The sequence below is a fragment of the Varroa jacobsoni genome, unplaced genomic scaffold (assembly GCF_002532875.2).
Source record: "Varroa jacobsoni isolate VJ856 unplaced genomic scaffold, vjacob_1.0 scaffold_624, whole genome shotgun sequence".
Taxonomy (NCBI): domain Eukaryota; kingdom Metazoa; phylum Arthropoda; class Arachnida; order Mesostigmata; family Varroidae; genus Varroa; species Varroa jacobsoni.
Genome location: NW_019213526.1, coordinates 92,308 through 114,949, shown reverse-complemented (window position 1 = coordinate 114,949; position 22,642 = coordinate 92,308). Strand labels below are relative to the sequence as shown.

General features: G+C 41.8%; 1 long non-coding RNA gene across 1 annotated transcript; it reads right to left on the bottom strand.

Annotated features, from left to right (window-relative positions):
• Nucleotides 1–11,613: 11,613 nt before the first annotated feature.
• On the bottom strand, nt 11,614–13,104 carry LOC147753247 (uncharacterized). The gene is made up of 2 exons (XR_015311794.1): nt 12,944–13,104; nt 11,614–12,791 (listed from the first exon to the last, which is right to left on the bottom strand). It is a non-coding gene; the product is annotated as an uncharacterized LOC147753247 (long non-coding RNA).
• Nucleotides 13,105–22,642: the final 9,538 nt, after the last annotated feature.

Below are 22,642 nucleotides of genomic sequence, written 5' to 3'. Positions count from 1 at the left end.
TTGTGATCACTAGAGTAACAATCGTATGCATCGTTTGCTCACTACAAGTCCATGTTGAAGAATTTGATGGTGCTTCTAGAGTTTGCCAAGCAGGCTTTCTAACGGCAGACTATACGACAACTAAATGACCAATATATATGTATGTATTGGTCATCGTACGATTCTGCACGCAGCGAGGAGAACTGGGTGACCGTGAAAGCGCACGTAACTCGACAGCATTTAAGGTAGATGATATTTTTGTCACAGATTGATGATCACAGATGGATTAAATCAGGTCAAAGTTAGAAAGCCAACATTAAAATAAAATACATTTATGTTTAAGCAATCCAAATGTGAAATAAAGCTATACAGAATTGAATACCAATAAATGTCCAGAAGGCCTCCATCAGGCAACCGAATAAATTTACCTAATTGAATATTGCAGAGGGACTGTGCCTGACTATGACCACGCTTTCAAGATTAAGGTAAAAACTACCTTTCCCGAAACTGGCACTTATATCAAGGATTTCCCCGATCTCGATCGGGAGCTAAATCTGATGTGCTTAAGTTACAAGTTGTGCAGAACATTTAAGGCTATAAAGATATATCGATTGCGCGTAGAACCGGCAAAAATTCATTTGACTGGATACAGACACCAACTTCGACTCGTCATTCGAATTTCGCGCGCATTTCGTGCATGCATCGTAAACTGGATGTACGATAGTGTCGTCGTGACAGCTACCGCAATCTAACACCGTAAAAATATATTATTAAATGTTCGGCTACAGATTTTCGGTTTCATTAACCCGTTAGCGCATCTACATTAGCTCTAATTAATTGTGCGCCATTTCATTAAACGGGACACTGAACTGTTACAACAGGCAAAATGTAAGCAGGCTCTTAGTAACTTGATCGAGGCGTATCAGAGATACGTATAGACATGGGCAGTTTCTTGTTAATAAGTTATGTATCATTATTTGAATCAATACATTTGAAGCAGCAAATATGGATATTGTAAATAGCTGGTTTCGTCCTGCGGATGTCAGCTAATCTGCGCTCCCATGATTTATACAACATTTCACCCCATTTTTTCGATGGAAAAGTTCTATATTGTAGTGTCGGTGGACTATTTCCTTACACTCACATAACTATCTATGTAGTTCGTATAGCTATCTATACATTGGTAATATTACTTGACCATATTTGGTTCAAGCTACGTAATACGTGGATCTCCTAGTGTATGTCAACCTAATCAAGGAGTTCAATTGTCTCTGCAACAGGCAAGCCATCCTCAAGCGCTTTTAATGTCCGCCATTTTCGCTACCACAGATGCCACTCTCATCATACTTGTCATACGGTATCGTTTACGGTAATGCGTAGTTTCGTCGCACCTTGTCCACTCTGCCAGCAGTGTTGCTTTCCTCCTCTTAGGCGGCACCTTTACATAGAATTTTATCATGATTTAAGAGTGAAGAGAGCAGTCCCCATCTTCTCAAACTATCCTTCTGCTCACGAGTCAATAACCAGCCGCTCACCGTCGCGGTATCAAAACCAAGCAGTGTAGCAGTTATTTCGCACGACCACAATCGCGGTGCTGCTCGTCAGTGTCAGATGCTAGGCACGCACCGGAGCGCCGCGGAGTACGGGAGCACGAACGCTTTATTCCGGTCAGCGCTGCTTCTCCAGATGAAATTCTCCTTAATCTTGTCGTTGCGTCCTTCGGACTTGTTTACCGCGCAAGTTACAGTTTTAGTTTTTTGTTTTTTTTTTGGTATTTTGATGCTGATGGTGAGTGAGAGAATGCCACCAGTAACCACAACACTGAACACACAGTTTCATTCGCCCGGTGGCCGGTTGATTTTTGACAGCGCGGGGGCCCTGGTCATTGCCCTTGCTTGGCTATCGCTCCGTTGGCGTTCCGCTAGGGTCCAGCCGGGTCTACTTGTTACTGTTTTGGTTATTCTTTGTTATTTCTTTTGCGTACGCAGCCGAAAATTGAGGCTATCGGTAACGACAGAGAAAAAGTGCGCCAAATCGAATGTAAGCTAGAGCGAAAATGGACCGTCGACATAATCATTGCCATGTTAATAATGGACACGGCAAAGCACAATATGCCCCACTGATACTATTGTCACTAAACTTATTCAAGGAATGAAGGCGGCTATTATGAAAGACATCTAGCCAAAGGTAGCACTGTGAGGCTACATACACGAGTTTACATAGCACATCAAAATGGATCTTGTCATGGCTGTTTAGGCTACCATAGGCAGACATATTCTAATGCCCTAAATACCATCTGCTGTTATTTCTCGATGACATGCATATTTATATGTAGCGACAGGCTGTGCTGCAATAGGGATATATGACATGAATCTCATTAGGCCTATGCAGACGCGTTATTAGATGATGCGTCGATTGGATATGGTGGCGCTCAGTAATCTCGGATAATCTTCTTGAATATATTACGTAAATTCACGGACGATGTCGGTATATGGAAATAAACAGAATCAGATCGTCCCGTCGATACGTGGCATACAGCCGGTTAACGTAGCGCCGACTAGCGGCGTCAGGACAACAGATTGGTTCAGCCCTCCTTAAAAAAGATAATAGCAAGTTTACGCTGTATACATATAATTGCAATTCAAGTAGTCGAGGATCACGTGTAATTAAAATATCGTACTACGGTTAAGTGTGCTTGTCGCTACATTCAGTTTTTTGACTACCGTGAGCTCGAAACGGACAAACATTAATACGAAGTGAGTTTAATGCCATTGGTAATATATTATCGGCCGTATACCCTTCTTCCACATTTGTCCTAGTTTTATAAGACGATATAACAACTTATTATCCTACTATATAATTTGAAATAATTTATTTTTAATCATCTGCTTCAAAGTGCTCGACCAATAACTACCCGTATGCCGGATTTACGCTGCAAGCCGGTGTTTAAAATGCAGCTAGTCTTGTTTTGATATAACGCATTCGTTTGGGACGAATTTTGTCCTATTTCATTTCGTACGTGTTAACTTATAGTGTCACCGCTTTGTCATTGATGTTGGTTTGTCAAAATGCAATTACTTCCAGGACCTTTGCTAGACATAAAGTCTTTGACTATGGCTGCCCTCGATTTCGCTGGGATATGGCCACGACGATTGAGCCGCGTAGAACAGTTATCGCTGTTCGCTACCATCTGCCTTCTGAAGAAAGCTTTCTGTTTTGAGAAGAATTCGTTCATCGTCGCAGATTAATCCCATAGCAAAGTCTCATTGGAATTATGCCTTCCCCAAGTCCTAGCCACCATTTGCATCCTAGCGTGTATTTCGACCATACTGGAAAAAACTTTCGTCATTAGATACCCGCAATCACAGAGGCAAGTACGATTTTTCTGCTATAGTTAGGACCAGCGTCTTGGACAGCTCGTTAGCCCCCCATTCGTTTCTGCCGATGCAGGGGCCACGTAACGGCACAGTTGTTCAATAAAGTAGCTAGTCCATAAACGCCCCTTTCTGAAGAAGACACTTTATTACTAATCCGGAAAATTGTTCTTAGTATGATATATACACAAATGATAATATGTTTAATATCGATGCCAAATGCAGCTGATTTTCTCCTTGCACAAGTGTTTCCTGATCAACTGAGTTAATTCGGCAATTATGAAATAAAGCGTGTTGAGGTTTTGTTTATCGAATCGTGGTCTTTTTCATCGGCAAAGGCGTATGTGGACGGCCGGAAGATGTGTTCGAAGGAACAGTTGATTATTAAAAAAACTATATTATGTATTCTCCTAAATAAACCTGAATCCCATCATTTGTTTTTATTGCATATGAGTTTTTAGCTTGATTAGAGGAAACTATATTAAACTAAATATTTTTAATTTTACGTTCGATACTTGAATCGTTAGGGCCCCCCATCAGATATTTGGTGACGCTGGCACAAAACGAAGCCATTTTACGCAAAAATTAACACCTAAAGAGGTTCTTCACTACGTTACCGTTGGCACATCTGGCTAATACACGTATGAATAACAACAGGGTAGCATTTTGTAAAATCATATTGAAATTGAAGACCCTCTGCAGTAACCACTTCTCCAAAACCGCATTGACTTTCGATCCGTGCAAAAACAAGTTCGTCCTTTACTACGCCTGGTTCTCTTTTTCGTTTACTCTGTTTAGTTAGAATTGCTCCTTCGTCCGTGACAAATGAAACAATTGACTTCAGTTCCGCTTTGTTAGCATTACATAGTTGACTTTTGAAATCGCACATGGTCACTTCCAAACAGTCGGATAACAAAGCTCCTACCCCGAGCTTCAGCTTTATCCTCAGCAAATGGTAGGCATTCTCCGTTGCGGCCACAACCGACACGGTTGCAACGAGCCTACCTTCGCCCCAATCGCTTGCCTACTGGAAAAATTACCAGTATCAGGCAGAGTATGTAGCTGCCCAACTAGAGGTCTCGTTACGCTACTTAAGAAACGTGCAGAGCTCCCTACAGATCCGTTTCATAGATCTCTTGGCTATGTTTATTATTAGTGGCATCGTGTAACATAGCTTGTGCAACAGGCCTCTTTGTCGAGACCAACTCAATTTCCGCCCCTTCGCGCACTCTCGTCCGTTGTGCAGCTTGTCCTATTTTAAATGTCCTTTTTTGTTTCCTTTTATGGAAGCCATGTATACCGTTCTTTTTTGTCCTGTTCCTCATCTGCTTCACTCACGTGTCCATTCCGTTGTATCCTCACTAGTTATATCTTCATCTTGATATCGGCAGCGATCTTAAAATGAAGACGTCGAGCGCAAGAGTACGAAAAAATGAAGCAGCTGGACTTTCTTTGAAGACAACCAGCAGTGGCGGCATAAATAGAAAGCAATCTATTCAGCTTCAGAAGTTAGGTTTTGTGCCGCTATAGACTGCAGACGTCGTCGAACCATGTGTGCTATTCAATTGACCCATCATGCTTTTATATCTGCTGCTTCCGTTCGATCTGTTCGGTTTTTGTCTGATTTTCCATAAAGTTTTTTAAGCTATAGTCGTAGTACACAGTGTATAAAAGCTCGCCAAAAAATAATATACGGTTTGAACTCGGAAGGCACTCGGGCTTCAGAATCAAGCCCTCTTCCGCTTCTCCTGCGTCGGTCCATTTTAAATGTTTGCACAGCAGACGTTTTAGAAAAATATGACAATGGAAAATGTGCCTCTCGCAATTTCGTTTAAAGAATTAATTATGCACTAGCCAGAGCCTCAATAGCGCAGAACAGAGCATGCTTAATGTCACAACAATAGCAATCACAAAAGGAAACTGATGGATAACATTGTTCCTTGCCAAGTTAGCTCGGTAGCTAAAGTTCGAATGGGCAAGTCGTGTTTTTTCATCGTTGTTAAATGAATGCGGTATTTGAAACGAAAGCAGAAGTAAATAATGCACGGCGATAATGGTGTTATTACTACAAACCTATGTGAACCATTTTGAAAAAAAAAACGTATGTAACTGACCACTGCACGGTAACCGGTACGCGATACAACTTTAAGGATGGACAGTACTGTTGGTATTTACATGATTTTTTTAATTAAAACGTCGACTCTTGGGAGGCGTTTACTTAGGTTCTTTAGAAAATTCCCGGTCTAGAACTAACCAATCGCTTAGAGTTTGCTACACATAGTAAATCCGAATTGTGTATGTACCCTCGAAATATTGCCCCTGTGTCAGGCAAAAATACCTCTATATGTTTCGAGTTTCACACGTCCGGTATCGCCGTCAGACGTCCCCCATCAGGCGGTTAGTTCCCAGAAGGAGACGAAGCGTGTCTATGCCAGGGTTCGAACCTAGACCACAACGTGTCCCAAAGCTTAACAGACACATACGTTACCCACTATGCAAACGCATGGACATGCGACAATATCGCTGGCTTTCTAGATGTTGTACTCAAGAAAACGACCCCGAGTAAATATCTAGAGAGAAGCAGATTTCAGACAGTCTACCAAGACCAATACCGAATAATATAGACATTCGTGATAACTTCGAGAGGCCCGACTAGCATATGTGAATGGAAAGCGGAAAAATTCTAGGCGAACCCTAGAAAATAAAATCCGCGTTCCTACTGTCATCAGCGTCTGTATGTCTGCAAGAATTGCCAAGTAAGTAAACTACACACAAATGCACTAGTGGGATCAGGCTCAGACGGTAATCTAGAAACATCATTTGAAAATGTAGATTCCAACTCTTTTGTACTAAAGGTCCATACATGACTCTATACGGAAGGCAAACCATGCTATATCGCATACCCGATTCACAAAACCTTGTTTCACGTGAGCACTTTTCATGAAACAAACACTACGTGGATAAATGCAATATTGTTCCATGTGTATCTGAACCAATCTGAACGCCCCATATTTGAGAGTATCGAGTAGCTGAGCGGAAAAACTGAATAGAGATATTCTGAGAGAATAAAAGCTAGTGTAAAATTTAGAATTTTACTTTTACGGTAATTGTTTCCATGATAATAGACGACAATCAATTAGTGCTTTTGTCACCCAACATGTCTTCAGCTGCAACGGTCCCGCATGTTTCGATCCCAATTTAGCTTTGATATTAAGTATCGAAGATGCCAGTGCGATACTATAGTTAGATTGAATAGTGAAAAACGAAACGTATTATGCCAGGATTCGAACCTGGATCACAACGATTTAAGATTGACTAGCTATTTTTTTGAGTGGAACAAGCTAAAGCACTATCGGCTGTCTTTCGACAAATCTCGATTGAGAGATCTCAACAAGCACACGGAAGACACGACTTCCGAACGTTTATAATCGATAGTAGCTCTAATTGAATATAGATACCCAAAACACTCCGGCCGAATGTGAGCAGTCGTGAAGGGCACTGAACGAACGACAGCACTGGCACGCAAATACGTTTCGTGTCAAATAATCGACACTGATCTTGAAAAAAAAAACTGAAATTATGCAAGCTATGTTACGAGCATGTCGGATCCGCCGGCCTGAAGCTGAAGGCGAATGTCGGACAAAATTGAATACTGACTATGCTGGTTCAGTTAACGACCATTACGCACTAGTAGCGATTGACAATACTACTAAATAGAGCGAAATGTCTTCAATTATCTAAATGGCAACGGACGCGATCTTCTGGAAATATTTGGTTCTAGCCTTGCAAGCTAATCCTGTTTAATAATCAGACTAATTTCTATCGAAAATCTGCACACCAGCACCCGGCAGAATCCAATATTTCAGCTAAGCAAACCCGTAGGGCGCACCGTGGAAGAGCGGTAATTTGAAAAAGATTATATTCTAACAAATCCAAAGTCTGGCTGTTGATCGATTCTATCAATTCCCAGTAGAAACGTTGCTAGGAAAAATGCTCGTTCACGAGAACGACCTAATACATAAAAGGGATAAACCAGAACCTGGCATAGGCCAAAAATAGCAGTTCGCATTTAAAACGCCCCAATTGCAAAATATCATATTGGAATTACCTTAAAGATATAAGATGGAAACACGGAATGTCTTGACTAGTTATGAAGATACTGTCATGAAGCTTCACATAAAACACACAAGACAAATACGCACGGATTTACAGTTAAAAAATGTTCGATTAATGGACACAGTTGGTTGACGAGGATCAAATCAATGTCTAAAATTCTTAGGATACCAAAAACTTCTACTCGTTCGATAGCGGCTGATGATGGATCATTCTACGATCTACGCAAAAAAGAAATAAAGAAGTGTTTCCGATCACATATCTGGAAGTAAAGCGCTCAACATAAATGCCGAAGGACATAGTGTATACTACACGAAGATATATAAATAAAATAGTCATAGAATAGGGTGAATGAAAATAAAGTTTTTTGATTCACTCATGAAATACTTAGTGAAGTTGTTTAGTACGTCGTTAGCAGGTGTTTTAGCTTCAATCGGATTCGAAACTAACTAATCTCCCGTATCCGTCTTCCAAACTTCACTGAATCGATAGCTTAACACAGTGGCCCGTCACGGGTCATTATCGGTTTTTCTCAAAATCGTCAGACAAATAAATCAATACTATTTTATGTTATATTCAAAACAGTTTCCGTTGACAAATGAGAGCCAGCCCAAATTCGGCCCTTATCTCCCATATATAGCATAAGTTTAGCTTCTGCCTCCTATATTTTCTTCGCAAGTATTCTCTACGATATAGAGAGAAATTGTTTCCATAGGATTTTTCATTTCCTCGACAGGGATTGTCACCTTCCGATTTCGATTTTTCCACCAGTATCGGCGAATCACAATGCTAATGAGAGCGCTCTGCCGTTTTCAGCCGCAGTAAAATGGCAGCCACAAACTATGCGCCGCCAACTTCCCGGCTATGTGTGTTCGATTATAATTTTTTGAAATAATATAATTGGAAAAAATAACAATTTTTTTTTCTTGTTTCTGCATAATCTTTAGCGGTGCCACACCACAGCAATAATTCGCTGTGAGCCGCTTTCCGCTAACTTTAGCAGCGCTAGAGTCATCTCCGGCGCCGGCCAGTGTTTAATCGCTGTCAGCTGCCCGAACCCCCAATGTTAGCAACGAAACGCTGCGGACTACACAGTACCAATGCAAACAACAACAACAGCAACAGCAGCAGCAGCAGCAGCAACAGCAGCAGCAGTAATAGTAATGGCGATCGTGACAGCAGCTGCGGGAGACCCTGCAGCGAGAGCATGGCTCGCGGTAGAACAAATCATATGCGGGAGAAAAATGGGGCGAAATGGAGAGTCAGTGGTAGTTGGGACCGATCGAGCGGAGCTAACAGCAGCAGCAGCAGCCGCCGCAGCAGCAGCAGCAGCACCGTTGAGAGCTATTGACGTCTGCCTCAAGGGATCGACCGACCAGCAAAGGAGCGGTTAGACCGTTGTCTGTCTCTGAGGCAGCATTGCTTTTATCGTTCTTTCGTCGTAGTCGCTTCGTCCTTTTGCTTTTTCATGTCCGACACTCGAAGACATCCCTCGGCAAAGCTGCGCGCGGGCTGTCGCATCGATTAACCCCAAAGCAAGCGCCGAATGCAAAGTAACGAATTGCAGCGATTGAGACTAAGACGGTTCTAAAGGAATACGACGAGGTCGACGTAACGGCCAGATAGTGCCGATGTGAAACACACGTCGCGTCGGATAGCAACTGTTTGAATTTATTCGGCCGCCGTCGCATTCACAGTCCAACTGCAACTGATTCAGCAACGTTTTTTTAAGATAAATAAAAATTATTTTGTATACATTTCATATTTGTGATGTTTTTATTGTTCGCTCGTTTCGTATGCTCGGCTGGCTGGCCAGCCTTCGAAACAAAACGTCTTCGCTCTTTTCTTTTTCTATATTCTACCCATTGATTTGCTGAGTTTGCTGATCGGACTGAAGTACTACGCATTTCTTGCCATCTTTTTTAGGGTTTTCTTTAACGCTTTTTATGTCACAGTACATCCGAAAGGCACCGTCCTTTTCAATGTTGCAGGGCTTTTTATCGGAACTACGCCTTAGTCTATATGAATTTTAGCTAACTAATTAACAGGAACCCAACAATTTTTGTCTCAATGGACACATGGATACGCATGAAAAACGAAGCACATTCACATATACGTTTCGCTTTTTCAGGTCCCCCTAAAATGGGAAAAACCCTGATATACTATCATGTTCAATACATCAGAAATACTTACGTGCCCTAGAATCGTTTTTTGATAGTGAACGGTAAACAAAACATACCTTTGCCGACTTCCGGTCAGTCGACAGGGTTTCGCCCTACTAACTTGAACACAACATCGTCCTGCACAGGAATGATTCGTCTTATATGTATATATCCAAGGGGGAAGGATAGAGTTTAGCCAGTATTCCTGTTTCACGCTCGTAAGTATTTGTACGTATATGTTAAATGTAGGTTGCAAGAGTTCGTAAGTAATCATGCGGCCGAAACCGCGACACTTCACGAAGTCCACATAGTCATGAGTTATCCTGCGCGCATAAAATGACAACAAGCACTCGATCAGCTGAAAAGTTGACCATATCTTAGCACAGTATTTCTATCTATTCATGATATACGACTTTCATTGTTAGCATAGTCCACTTCAGCCACTCGAATATCATAAGATCGATTTTTAGTCAATCGGCCGTCAATAGGTAATCCGTTCGTTCGACAGTGGTACCACCGCTACCGCGCTATTCACTGGCTCATTCCGCGACAAAGCCTTTCTCTTCAGCAGAATAGCTTCTTCAAAGCGCAACGGTAATTCGTCAGTGACCATTGCCTCCGAACTAACGAAATCCAGCCAACTTTGACCGAAAAGTAGCAGCCGTTAAGTCGAGGGGGTTACGTGTGGTGCTGTATGACGATTGCTGCAATTGCCGTGAAACGCCTCGGCTCCGGGTCCTTTTCTGCAACACGATCGCGGGCCACAGAACACACTACCGTGATTGGCTCCTCGCAAGCAGTGGCCACGACTGAATAGCAGCAGCGAGATGAAGAAAGATAACGGAACCATGAATCGAATGCTTGCCCAGCAACACACATACGCCGGATGCTGCAACACTCAGCTGAGATAGTAGGCCAGTTAGTCAGCTAGCAAGTTAACCAGCCAGGGGCCGTAAAGGCAATAGCACTTCGACTCACTTCGGCTACTTCAGCTGTTTCGGCCACTTCTGCTCCTTCGGTAACAACTTCGACGACGAACTGCGGCAAGACGGGCCGCGTGTATTGGGCCCCGTTGTCTTGCGCACCGTTGTCTTGCGCACCGTTAGCAACTATGTTGCTACGGCGTTGTGCAGCGTGAAAGACGTGGTGAGGGCCTACCTGAAAGCGAGGAGAACTTCGGTCTTCACTCACATATAGCCACTGTCGTGTGGCGACGGCAGTGCGGTTGCTGCTGCTGCCACTGCCGCTGATTGCGGCTTCGCCTTGACTTCATCGACACTGGGCTTTATTCTTGGGTTTTATCCGAGCAATTTATGAGCTGCTATATGACTCTTCTCTGGCGATGTTTGCTATTGGATCGAATCAGTTGGCTTTTTGCTCGTTTCGTCGCTCCGCCTGCGCTGAAGCTGTGATCAGGCCGAGTAAATTCAAAACCTCAAAGCACAGCAAGAGCGGGACCAAACCTCGCATACAGGCGGCGTCCCTATACACGCAATCTAACGGGCAGAGTCACTGCTGTGTTTAGGCAAACCGATAGAAATTTGTCGCTAATAGAGAAAAAAATAAGGTGACACGATCTGGGGCAGTAAACTTAGAGAGAAGTGAACAAAACGAGCTTCAACTGGGGATGAGGGAGTTTTCAGTCCGAGCACACACGAGCCGAGACAAAGAGGGCAATCGAGAGCTACAGAAGAGGTCGAGAAAGATCTAGGCGAGCGGGTGCTGGCCATGAATCAATGTTAACGATTACTTGCGACTGCTTAAACGAACGAGATTATTGAAGACGCGATGAGTTCAACGGGCTTAGATGCCTTGCGCGATGAGCAGCGTTACAATGAAATCAGATCGCCTCATCACTGGGTGCAGGATGGCAGTTTTTAATCAATCAATTTAATTAACCTTGCAGATTGAAAGGGCTAAATTCTCAACAACCAATTAGCTCATAGAAAATTTTAAAAATCATTTGAAAAAATAAAAAACATGTATTAAAATGAGCTAAGTTTTTTTTATTTTCTTTGATTTATTTGTTATGATTCATACAAGAGCTTCGAGAACACCACGCAAGTATCGACAACTTCTCTCAACTCCATTCGTAGTAACAATTTGTGTGCTATCGCTATATTAGCATCCAGTTTTGATTGCAGAAAATATTATGAAACAATAGGGGTTGACACTCTGTAAATAAAGTTAACATCGACAGGCAAAATCAACCTATGGCCAACTGAGCCGCAAATTTCCGCATTTGACAAGTAGCTGAGGCCTATTAAAATAGGATAACAATAACAACAACACGGTATATCCGTTTTTAAGGTTTGTTTAATATTAACTTCTATCTCAGGAAAGCTTTTTACTAAGTAATTGAAAGCGTTGTTCGTCTGTGTGGAGTGGGCCGTTAAAAACAGAAAAAAAAAAAAAAAAAAGTGTTGAAAACATTCAGAGATCGACCTGGTTGGCACCCTCCATTGGATTTAGCCCCAGACCAAAACAGCTGTAGTCTCTATTTCCAACTTAAGCAACTGAGAGGCAATTTTTAAGGTGACTGCTATTCTAAATGTAGTCTATTCCACTGTCGATTAAATAGATTGCTGAAGCACATTTGCCTAGTTATTCGAATATCTCAGTATTACTATTAGCACGTGCAGAAGTGGAAAAGGGCTTTTTAAAATAGCCTCTATCTCACCCGTGGTCTAATTGGCACTTAAATACTAAATAGGGCAATTTTTTGTCTATAGATCCAGCAATGAAATTGGTCCATAGCGTCGCGTCCGTGTCTGCACTCGTTAATGTTGGGTGGTTCAATACGAAAAATGAGGAACATTGATTCCTTATCCCACGATGGCACTATTTTCTGAACGTAGGACATTTCGCAATGCTTTCGTTTATATCTGAGATGCATCTACGCGCTTCGAACTTCGAAAAAGGGCCGTTTACTCGGATGTCGTCAACCGGGATTTACGCAGGCTATTTGCGATAAATAAAATGGAAAATAAGGAACTTCGAGTCGTTTACGAATCGAAGTTCCATTTTAGAACTTCGACAGAGGGGCAACTCGAAGTATAAGAACTGCATTCAATGAAATTCTCCACTGAAAGCACTGTGAGTCGTTGATTCAAACAGTTCCAAGAAGGAAATCCTGAATTCGAAGATGAGTCGTTACGACCATCTGCAAACGCGAATAACGAAGAGCTGAGATGAAATCCGGCCAATCTAAAAGTACAGGGATATTATAGCACTCAGGTGTGGTGCGTGTTCAAATACCGTATGTACTTAGCTTGGTCGTATTAATAAGGTACGCAAAGTGAAAAAAATAGTTACCGTATACCTTGAGCGAGTACCAAACACCGACACTACGTAAAGGCGTTTGCGTATATTTAGTTTCACCTAACAAAGTTGACTCATTCCTACTCCAAATTGTGACCAAACGATAATCGCAGATGGTGACCACTAACGGGTGAATACGACTGAGTCCGCGGAACGTCACCCTGAAACAAATGTACGACAGCAAAAGCTTCGTTCCGTGGTTTAAGGCAGGTGTTATTTACTACAGATCGTGAGTCCTCGTTTGACGATTGAGGCCTAAGTGTATTGTCAACAAAAGCATCTATTCATGAAGAAAGGTAAACTACTCTCCCAAGTTATAGTTCTTCCCCGAAATTTAGACAACTTCTTAATAAGGAAAGCTTCTATTTCGAAATTGCCTTTCGAAACTTCATCGACTATCGTACTCTAAACTTTTTCAGCAGCGTGAGTTATCATTTAAATGGCCTAATAATCCTGCATACCTCGATTAGAAAATTAAGAACTAAATTCGTGGAATCCCTTTGAAAAAACTAAGATGAAAAAAATCTCATCAGGCTTTACATTGAACGTGCTAATAATGCTGGAGTTTATTTGGCTTGTCCTATCGGGATATGAATTTTACGTGCTAGACCAGCACGTGCCCACAATTTAATAGCTAGCTGAAAAGGCCTTTGTCGTTTTATGGTTTGAAAGAGCGTCATTTGTAAGCGAACGAAGTTTTTCGGAGCACGTACAAATGTAGCACACAAACTATGTGTAGTCTCAAAGTAAAATTGGTTCGATAAAATGGCGCAAACGTCATACGTTTGCATATCACATTCAATTTCGATTTTTTTTCGAATTTTTTTAGTAATTGTTGCCATTCAATAGCATTTAGCCTTAATCTAATTATTTGACGAGTCTCCTACCTGTGTTGTATAAGTGAAGTTAGTAGTTGGTCATTATCACACCGCAGATATGCCTATTGATCAGCTAAGCACGTTTTGAGACCTTCTTCATTGGCCAGCGTTTTACACTTCGAAGCATCTGCTCCTGATCTATAATCAGCTGTTTCAGATGATCCTGTAAGCATTCCTTCCATGGATGGACCAAGGAGAATTTTTTGCCACGTTTCATTATCAGATGCAGACTGTGAAATTAATACTTAACAATGGTATGAAAAGCAATTTTTCAATATTGTGATTCTAGTTCAGTCGAACGTCAACGACCACAATTTGTTAGTTGTTCTAAGAAAAACGTCTTGCTGATCAGTTGGTGGCTTTAGTGCGCGATGAAAGCAAAGATCAGTCCAAGAATACGCTCTACTTAGATAAATGAAGACGGGGAACACTAATTTCAGATAATATATAAACACTGTATATAAAATAATATTCTTGTTTGTATATTCTATTTTAGCTGGAAGCGTTTAGAAAACTAAGGTTTTGCTGAATCGATAAAGCCCTATCAAGAATCGGTTCGTGTATACGACTTTTAATTTACTCATATCTATGCCGGTGGGTTACAGTTGTCGTAGTAACAGCCTGTAGCTCGTGGTAGAAAACATATGATCTCGTGTTGACATCACCGAGAAGTCATACAGATGTTAGTATAAGCTGTAGAAGGACGATTCGAGCACATAACGCAATCAAAACAGAACTGGACACTTTTATTAGCCATACCAACAGGCTTTTCAAGGAGGCCAACAACGCACGTTCCACAATTGAATTTATTAAATAAACACATCTTTAATAGGCATGAGCGTTCTAACTATATATCGGTCTTCATTTGGTACAATGTGGCGGAAGTAAATGGCCATAAACATGGTGCAGTGGCGACGTATTTGCCTACTAAACGTAGAGGCACTTAGTAAGCAAAAGCGGTTTGAAACAGTGTTTAATTAACGCAGTATCGAATTTGAAATGCGAAATATTCATCAGTGCAATACTAGTAAGTCGTTCAGCTATCTGGCATACAATGTTTGGTTTTCCAAAAAGTACAAAACCAAAAATAACATCATTTTCTAATCGTTGTCGTTTAATAAAAAAAAAAAAAGAAAAACAAATAAGTACTGCACTACATGTGGTGATTTTAATTTTCTGCACATATGGTCACCGTAATGGTTATGTGCGATCCCAACACTGACAGCAGTGTCCCGTCCGGGCACCATGATAGTGTTCTCGTCGCAAGACGTGCTACCGTTCATTCACCGTTAAAGACACGCTGTTCCTTGGTTGTTCCTCCTTTCTGTTTGCGATCGCCCTCGAAAACAACAAACAACACAAAGTGAATTTCAAAATGAAGGCCAAGAACATACACAAGCCCATGTCTGCGTCTTCTTTCGCTGGGGACCGGTTTATCAGTCCTTCCATCGAAGCCACCGATACCACCATCACCGTCACCACTGTAAGTACCATAAGGCTTACGCTGGAACGATAGCACCTGCCACTCGCCCCGAGAGAAGGACATCAACAGGCAAAACCAGACCAAGCAGCACAGCAGGTAGGAGCCTTGCACCAATTCTCTGGCGCATGACTTTTCCCCTCTGGTCTCTCTCTTGACGGCGTTCGAACACAGGCTTTCTCCACGGGCACTCTTTCACCTAACAGAGAGAGGACTTGCATCTTGCCAAGCAGCCACCATACACCAACCTTGTGAAAGTTTACCTAACGGTACTTTTCTGAAGTAAACTTCCGTGGGTGGGGCTTGGCGGAGCCTGAAGGGCATCTGGGCGAATCTGCTATGCCGCTGTTCGAGGAGCGCTACGCGAACATAGCTTAAAGCTACTTAGTCGTCGCGGCTTGTATGTAAATACTTAACTAGTAACTTGTCAAGTCAAATACAAGTAAAGCGTTTGTCCAAAGGCTTGTTGTTGGCTTTGGCATCCTTTGCTAGGGCTACAGCGCTTGATACTACTGTTTATGTACGCAGATGCACCTGTTGTTATAGCAGAAGGTACTGTGACGTCAACCGGCAACAAACAGAACGGCGGCAACGTCTGCGCTGCCGGATTAAAAGCAATAGTTGGTAAGACAAATGCTGGTTTTTCGGCATTAAATCTGTTACCCGGGCAGGCTTCCGCTAGATTTTACTTTATACGGAAGGTAACTCCTATAGTCGCTATTAATTATTAGTTATTAAGCATATACTATTATTAGGCAAAGTATTAAGCAGACTCTTAGCAGAAGAGCGCTTTCGTAGTGGGTTTAGTATTAAACTTATTCCATATTTCATTTTCTGTCCAGTATAGAACATATTTGTAAACGCACGTTTCGAATATGTTTAATAACAAACATTTCATTATTATAATTATTTATTATTAATTTTAAGACGGTTCCTATATTTCACAGTGCAATTTATTGTTTACCCTTTAATATTCGATTTCCAATTTCTGGATCAATACTATTGACAAGTTAACAAACCGTTTCGACGGAGTTGAACGCAATTATTTTGGCGAAAAGCGAAGAGTTCGATCTGTGCGAACTCGACAAAGATTTTCCGCAACGAACTAGGGAACATCTACAGATAAGGCTCTAGGTACCTCCACGACGTAATCCTAGTAGTGCTAATTGAGGTCCCTCTAATGAGGTACGAGGTCTCCTTGATCCTGTCAGCTAGACCTCTTTTAGCACCACCAGTTAATTGTTCTCTATAATCACCAGTATCATTTATTATTAGGTATAGCATTAGGCATTTGCTTTCATCAGGAATCTAACCGGACTTGCTAGACTTCTCTGGGGCTTTTCCACAGAATCTATGAAAGGGCATATTGCTTAGTTTCATTTCATTTTATTTCTTGTTTTACCGATTATTGATATTTGATAGTAATTTTTGCTAATGCTGCGATTCGAATCAGCATAATAGCACGTTCGTGCCTGACGAGAACCATCACAACGTACTTCATTAGCCACGCGGCCACAACACTTTTACTGAAGCTTTAAAAGACGCTTACCCATACAAACGGCGAGTTGTCCAGGCTCAAAGCTCAGGTTTACGAACACCTCTTTCATATATAAAGAACACACGCAGACATATATATATGTGTGTGTTCGTTGATCATTATTTCACTGTAAGTACGCTCGGAAAAGGTGAAGGCCTATGGCGCCGGCGAGCTGCCTTAGAAATGACATTGCGCAAACGAGGGAGATCGTCATTGTCAGGGTCGGGGACGCGCAAAAATGAACTACCAGAACCATTCATTCACGTTTCGATACTTCAGCTACCGGAGTGCTAACTGCTGCTGCTGCTGCTGTTGTTGTTGCATGGCCATGTCAAAATAGCGAAGTAGTTTCTTTATTTGAAGGCGAAATAGCCTTTTCCTGCTGTCAGGACACCAACGGTCCACCAATCATGTCTTCTTTTTCATGTCATCCCCCTTTAGCTGTCGCGCGGATGTCTTTGCGCAATAGGGGTGCGCAAAATCTGCATTATTGTACTGCGTCTGTCTAGCCAGCCCGAGTTCGCATTCGGATGACTACGGTTTCGCCGTTAGCTACGCTTGGCCTCAACGTCCCAGTTCACAACATTATCGCCTTGTCTATAGCTACTTCGGTGTCATTGTCGCTGTTGTAATGTCCGTTGTGACATTACGTGCAATTAATGGTGGTAGCTTGCAATTATGGCAATTTTGTCTCAAGAAAAATGAATGGCTGCGAACAAAAGAGAAGCTAAAACGGCAGGCAAATAGAAATAGCTGGCTCGGTTCGTATCAGCTGTAATTGTTTTCCTTAATTCTATCTTGTTGCATATAGGGGGGCGTTGCGTTGGCAAGGGAAGGTGGCTGCAGTAACAGCAAGACGAATGGCGAAAACTATATGTTAGATTAGAACATATTGCTGGGTGCTTGGGCACACTGATCACTAGTGAATAAGTACTTAGTGAGTTCCAGATGACGTGGTACCGTTCGAATAGACCGGGTTGAAACCGAATGCGCTCCCCATTGAAATAGGGCGAGCGGGAAAATACGCACAAAAGTTTACTCTCACTTGCGTCGTAGAAGATAACTTTAACTGGCTGCGCACTTGATGTTTTGTGTAAATTAGGTGTAAGTACTACATCGTTCTGTCGAACTTGAATAGACTGTATTATACTACAGGGAATGTTTAAATGTGTTTTGCTAATACATTTCATAGTGATTAACTTTGGTAAAAGGGAGATTTCTTCTAGTAGGTTCGCAGGGAGCCGAAGTATTCCTTGCAGCTGAATGCGGAAACGTATCACGTTAATATAACCAAATATAATTAAGTGGAGGACATAGTCGGGTCTTCCATGCGATATACCCCCAAGCCACTTGGTAAAGGGCAGAACTAGGATGCGTTTGATGTTCATCACAACTGAGTATTCAGCGTATTCTAGTGGAGCGTTTCTTTAAAAGTCTTACTCTATCCAAAAGGACATTCCGCTAGCTGCCCCAGTCCAAGACTCCGCTTTGTCATCGATAGTTGATTATCTGATGTGATATGGCCAGCTAGCCGCTCTAAAAAAGTTTAAGGAAGTTATTTTTTATGCGTAATTTAATCAGGGAAGAAGTACGCCACAGCACACCTCAACGTTTCATAAAAGACACGGTGGAATGAATCAGAATAGTTATAGCTTCACGCGGACGCAGATCTGGGGTTATAATGGTAAGTTTTTGCCTAACTCACTTTTGAGCTTGAAAATTTAACTTTAGAAGTTTAATTTAGAAGTTCCAATGATCAGTCCTATTCGACTCACTGCCGCGATCAACGTTCGCTTACCTGAAATAATTAAAAGACATTAGAGCGGATCTTTTTTCCACACCTTTGAAAACTTTGCTTTTCAATCAAAGCAATAGCGTTCACAGAATCATTTATTCTCTTAAGCGACATCTATCATGTCACTTCGACACGATCTTCGGCGCGTAGAAGTTGAGTGATGTATGTAAGTTCCCATGGTAGTATTAGAAAATACGTTCACATTACCAAGTCTCTGTACCCCCTAAGGCATTAATATCAAATTTTCTAACAACCTGTAACTTGCGGTGCTTAAGAACTGGTTGATAACGCGGATATCTCAGTTTACAAGAAGTCTAACGTGAAATCTATGAGAAGTTCTCATACCAGCCAATGAGCATTGGAACGTTTAACGGTTAGCTCGACCATTTTGAACTGGAAGTTAATGTGTCCGAACAGATTTTGCACCAAGTAGGCCCAAAGATGTCATGCATATAGCAGATAGGATCTCAAAAAGACATCATGTGGCATCAGTGAACATACTGATTGAAATACGATCTGATTTACTATGCTAAGTGATTCTATTTTTCTATAACTTGTTTTGCGAGAATGTACAAATACACGTAGTTTAACTTGAACAGCATTAAAGTTGATTTGAGAACTGTATGGAAAATTGCATGCGTAAGCATTGCAGTGTAAAAGCTTGACGGAACTCACCTTATATTCGAGTGATAATAACAAATGGCATACATGATCCTAATAATCATCATCGTGAGTATTGTTATTGAGCGCTATTTTTATATGTTTGTAGATCTTTTCGAATTGATAAATTGTGTTTGAGTGTCTGTGGGAATTAGAAGCTGGCAAAATTTTTCGTAGCTGAGAGTAAACATTTCCTCCATGTCACGCTGTAGAAGCATATGACTAGAGCCCATTTGGGCTCTGTCTGGCCTGCTTTGACAGTAGACCTCATTCTTAAAGCAATAGCTATTTCTCTGATCAGAAGAAATCTGGAGACTTGGATAGACAGACACAAGAAATGTGGCTCCAAGCGCTAAAGCTAGTGCCTGTATCGCTCGTTTTGTGTTGAATAGATAGATAGCAATCCTATCTAGTAGCAAGGAAATATACACAGTTGGTTGAAGCCCACCAGCTCTGTGGTAACTGCATCTGATAGGTGCGCAATAACTTGAGTATAACTTATGTGACTTACGTTTAATCATTCTCATACAGTTATGAAAAAATAGTAGACATCCATGCAGTAATATATATATATATATATATATATATATATATGGTATACATCAGAAAAAAATTAGTACCAATTTTCTATGTCGAGTGCCAATATTACCATGCTCTGCTGCTTAAATTGTATGATAGCAATGAGCAGCTGATGAACACCAAGAAAAGTTACACTGTATTCTCATTGTATATACCGTTTTAATCATTTAAATTTCCTCTCTTTTAGACTACGAGTAGCCTTTTTAATTCCAGACATAATATCGCTAATAGGAAGGTACATAAATCGCGTAGGTAGCTAAGTTCCATAGTATAAATAGTTTTCTTTTGGCGAACAATTGAACGACTCGTCCGCTCAGCGAGCGATCTTCAACAGATGTTCCAGGGTCTGTTTCATTTAATGCATGCCCAAAGGCACATAAACAAATACATACAAATGTAGTCATCGTTTCTACCTAGGAACGATGGCCCACCACAGAGTCACGCAGAAACACAACACACAACTGTGAATGTCGTGTCGAGGCAAGGTGGCATGGTAGCACTATTTGCTGAGTCATTTTGCCATGTTTTACCGGTAATAACTGTCATAAGTACGTTGGTTGTACAAGTTTACAAATGTCACTAGCAGATTTTGTTTGTCGTCGTCGTCGTCGTTTCCAGTGAGGCGTTTGGCTTCTGAGCGGCGATTGGCGACGCTTGACCAGCAATCACCGGAAGCCAAGTAGCGCTACGCTCACCCCTCTATTTTAACCATCCCAACTTTCGTTTATTACACAACACTAGCGGACGTCGCAACAGCTCCCACAATGATAGTAGCGAAAATAGCAACGGTTTTCCCTTTGCTGTTCCGACGACCAATTACCATCACTGTCGCTACTTCTGCTTCTGCTGGCGACTTTCGACTTCGTCAAGACATGCTACCATTAAGCTGTTTTAATTAGTTATGTGTTGTCTAATCGTTTACGGTGCTGCTCAAGCACGGAACTCAATGGGAGAGAGTGGAAGAAGCCTACTCACGCAGAGAGAAAACAAGGACTACGTCGCGACCTTGTGCATTGCACTGCACTCAGAATAAAGGAAATCAAAATGCGTCATCTCTCCTCCGAGCGAAAAACCATAGTGCGTCGTGTCTCCTTCTCTCATCCCTCAAGGGTCTTTCTCTAACGAGGAGGATAACGGCGCGAGCAGCGGCAGGAGCGGCAGCAACAATAAAATTGGTCGCTGACCAAGGATGGACTAGCCGCGCTACCGGACATCGTCGTTCATTAGCCGATTGTCGCCGGGAAGAAGGGAGTGAGAGTAACTTGAAGGTAGTCTGGGGTCGCAAGCGGTAGCATCGTCGCTGCAGTAACGCGGTGACAGTGGTGGAACCGGCCGTCGAGCTTAGTCGACAGTGGATCAAATGAACGACGATAGTTTAGTGAAAAGTGGGGGCTCTTCGTCGTTATAGGGGAAGGGAGATGTCGCGGGAGAGCGCCCAGTAGAAACGCTGGCGGATCACCATTTGTCTTCCTGTAGAATAAGAAGGAGCAACAAGAGAAAGGAGCGCAGGGAAAAAGTCATTTCAGTGACAGTACCTAACATAGCTGCGCGGTTGGTTCGTCACTTTTAATATTCAAAAGAACAAAACGAAGTTAAGACCAAAAAAAGACAGCGGGCGGGAAAAGATGACGCGACCAAGTGGTTAAGTAAGAAGGAATGGAAGGCGAAGTGATCGGATTAAGGACTCTGGATGCACAGATGACGCTGAAAACTATGGCGGCAGCGGCTCCTTCAACCATAAGAAGCACGACGACGACGATCATGTTGTTAACAGGGGAATTAACCGGCCCTGAGCCTAAGATATTTTCATGGTAGACGTATCACCGTCGGGTAACTGTCGGAAATGCGTTTCGGGTCGAAACAATAGGTCTATGTATTCCTAGCGGAAGCGACGAAAAGGGCGATTATCAAGCAAAGTAATGCAAGGCGCAAGTGTAACAATAGCAGAGGCTGCGACAACGACAAAGACGACGGGAAGCGTTGCGAAAAGACAATGGTGGAAAACAAATTATCAAGTGAACAAATGCAGACAGACAATCGAAGGAAAAGTGATGTTCTTTTTTCGAGCAAAAATATGACGAAGTCTTTGAGTAGTATATATATATATATATATATATATGTACTAAAAAGTGACGGAAACAAGTGATGATAAAAACCTTAGTATTGTTGGGGATTCCTCTTCTAACGGCTCTGCCAATAACACGAAACGTGATTTGGGAATAAAAAGATGATGATTAAGTCGTGTTGAGGCAAGGTTAGGTCGGGAAATTAGCTGAAACTAATATTGATTTCATATAAATTGATAAGATTTACATGTACTTGTTAACGAACCGTGAAATAATAGGTCGTTTTACTTATGAATCCGAACGACATAGTCTTAGGTTTGCTACATGCATACATTTATTATTGTGTATTACCGATAGTTCAGTTGCTACGATCTACTATTGTGCCAGAAAATACAAGAAAATAACTTACATTCTATATTTGAAGCAGCCCTAAAGACAAAATCGAGTTATATTCTATTTAGTTTGAAAGCGGTATAATGAAGTACTATTAAATAAACTGTCGGAGCAGATCAGTCATTCTTGCTTTGCTATAGGCATTATATGTTGATAGATTTACTCGCTTTATTGCTGAGAGATTTATTTTTTATAAAATCCTTCACTCAAGTTGATGCATGTGAAAATGTCAACACAGCTGTTACGCTCGCTTGAAGAAATCTGTTATCTCTGTTATCTGTTAATTCTGTTATCTACAGCCCGAT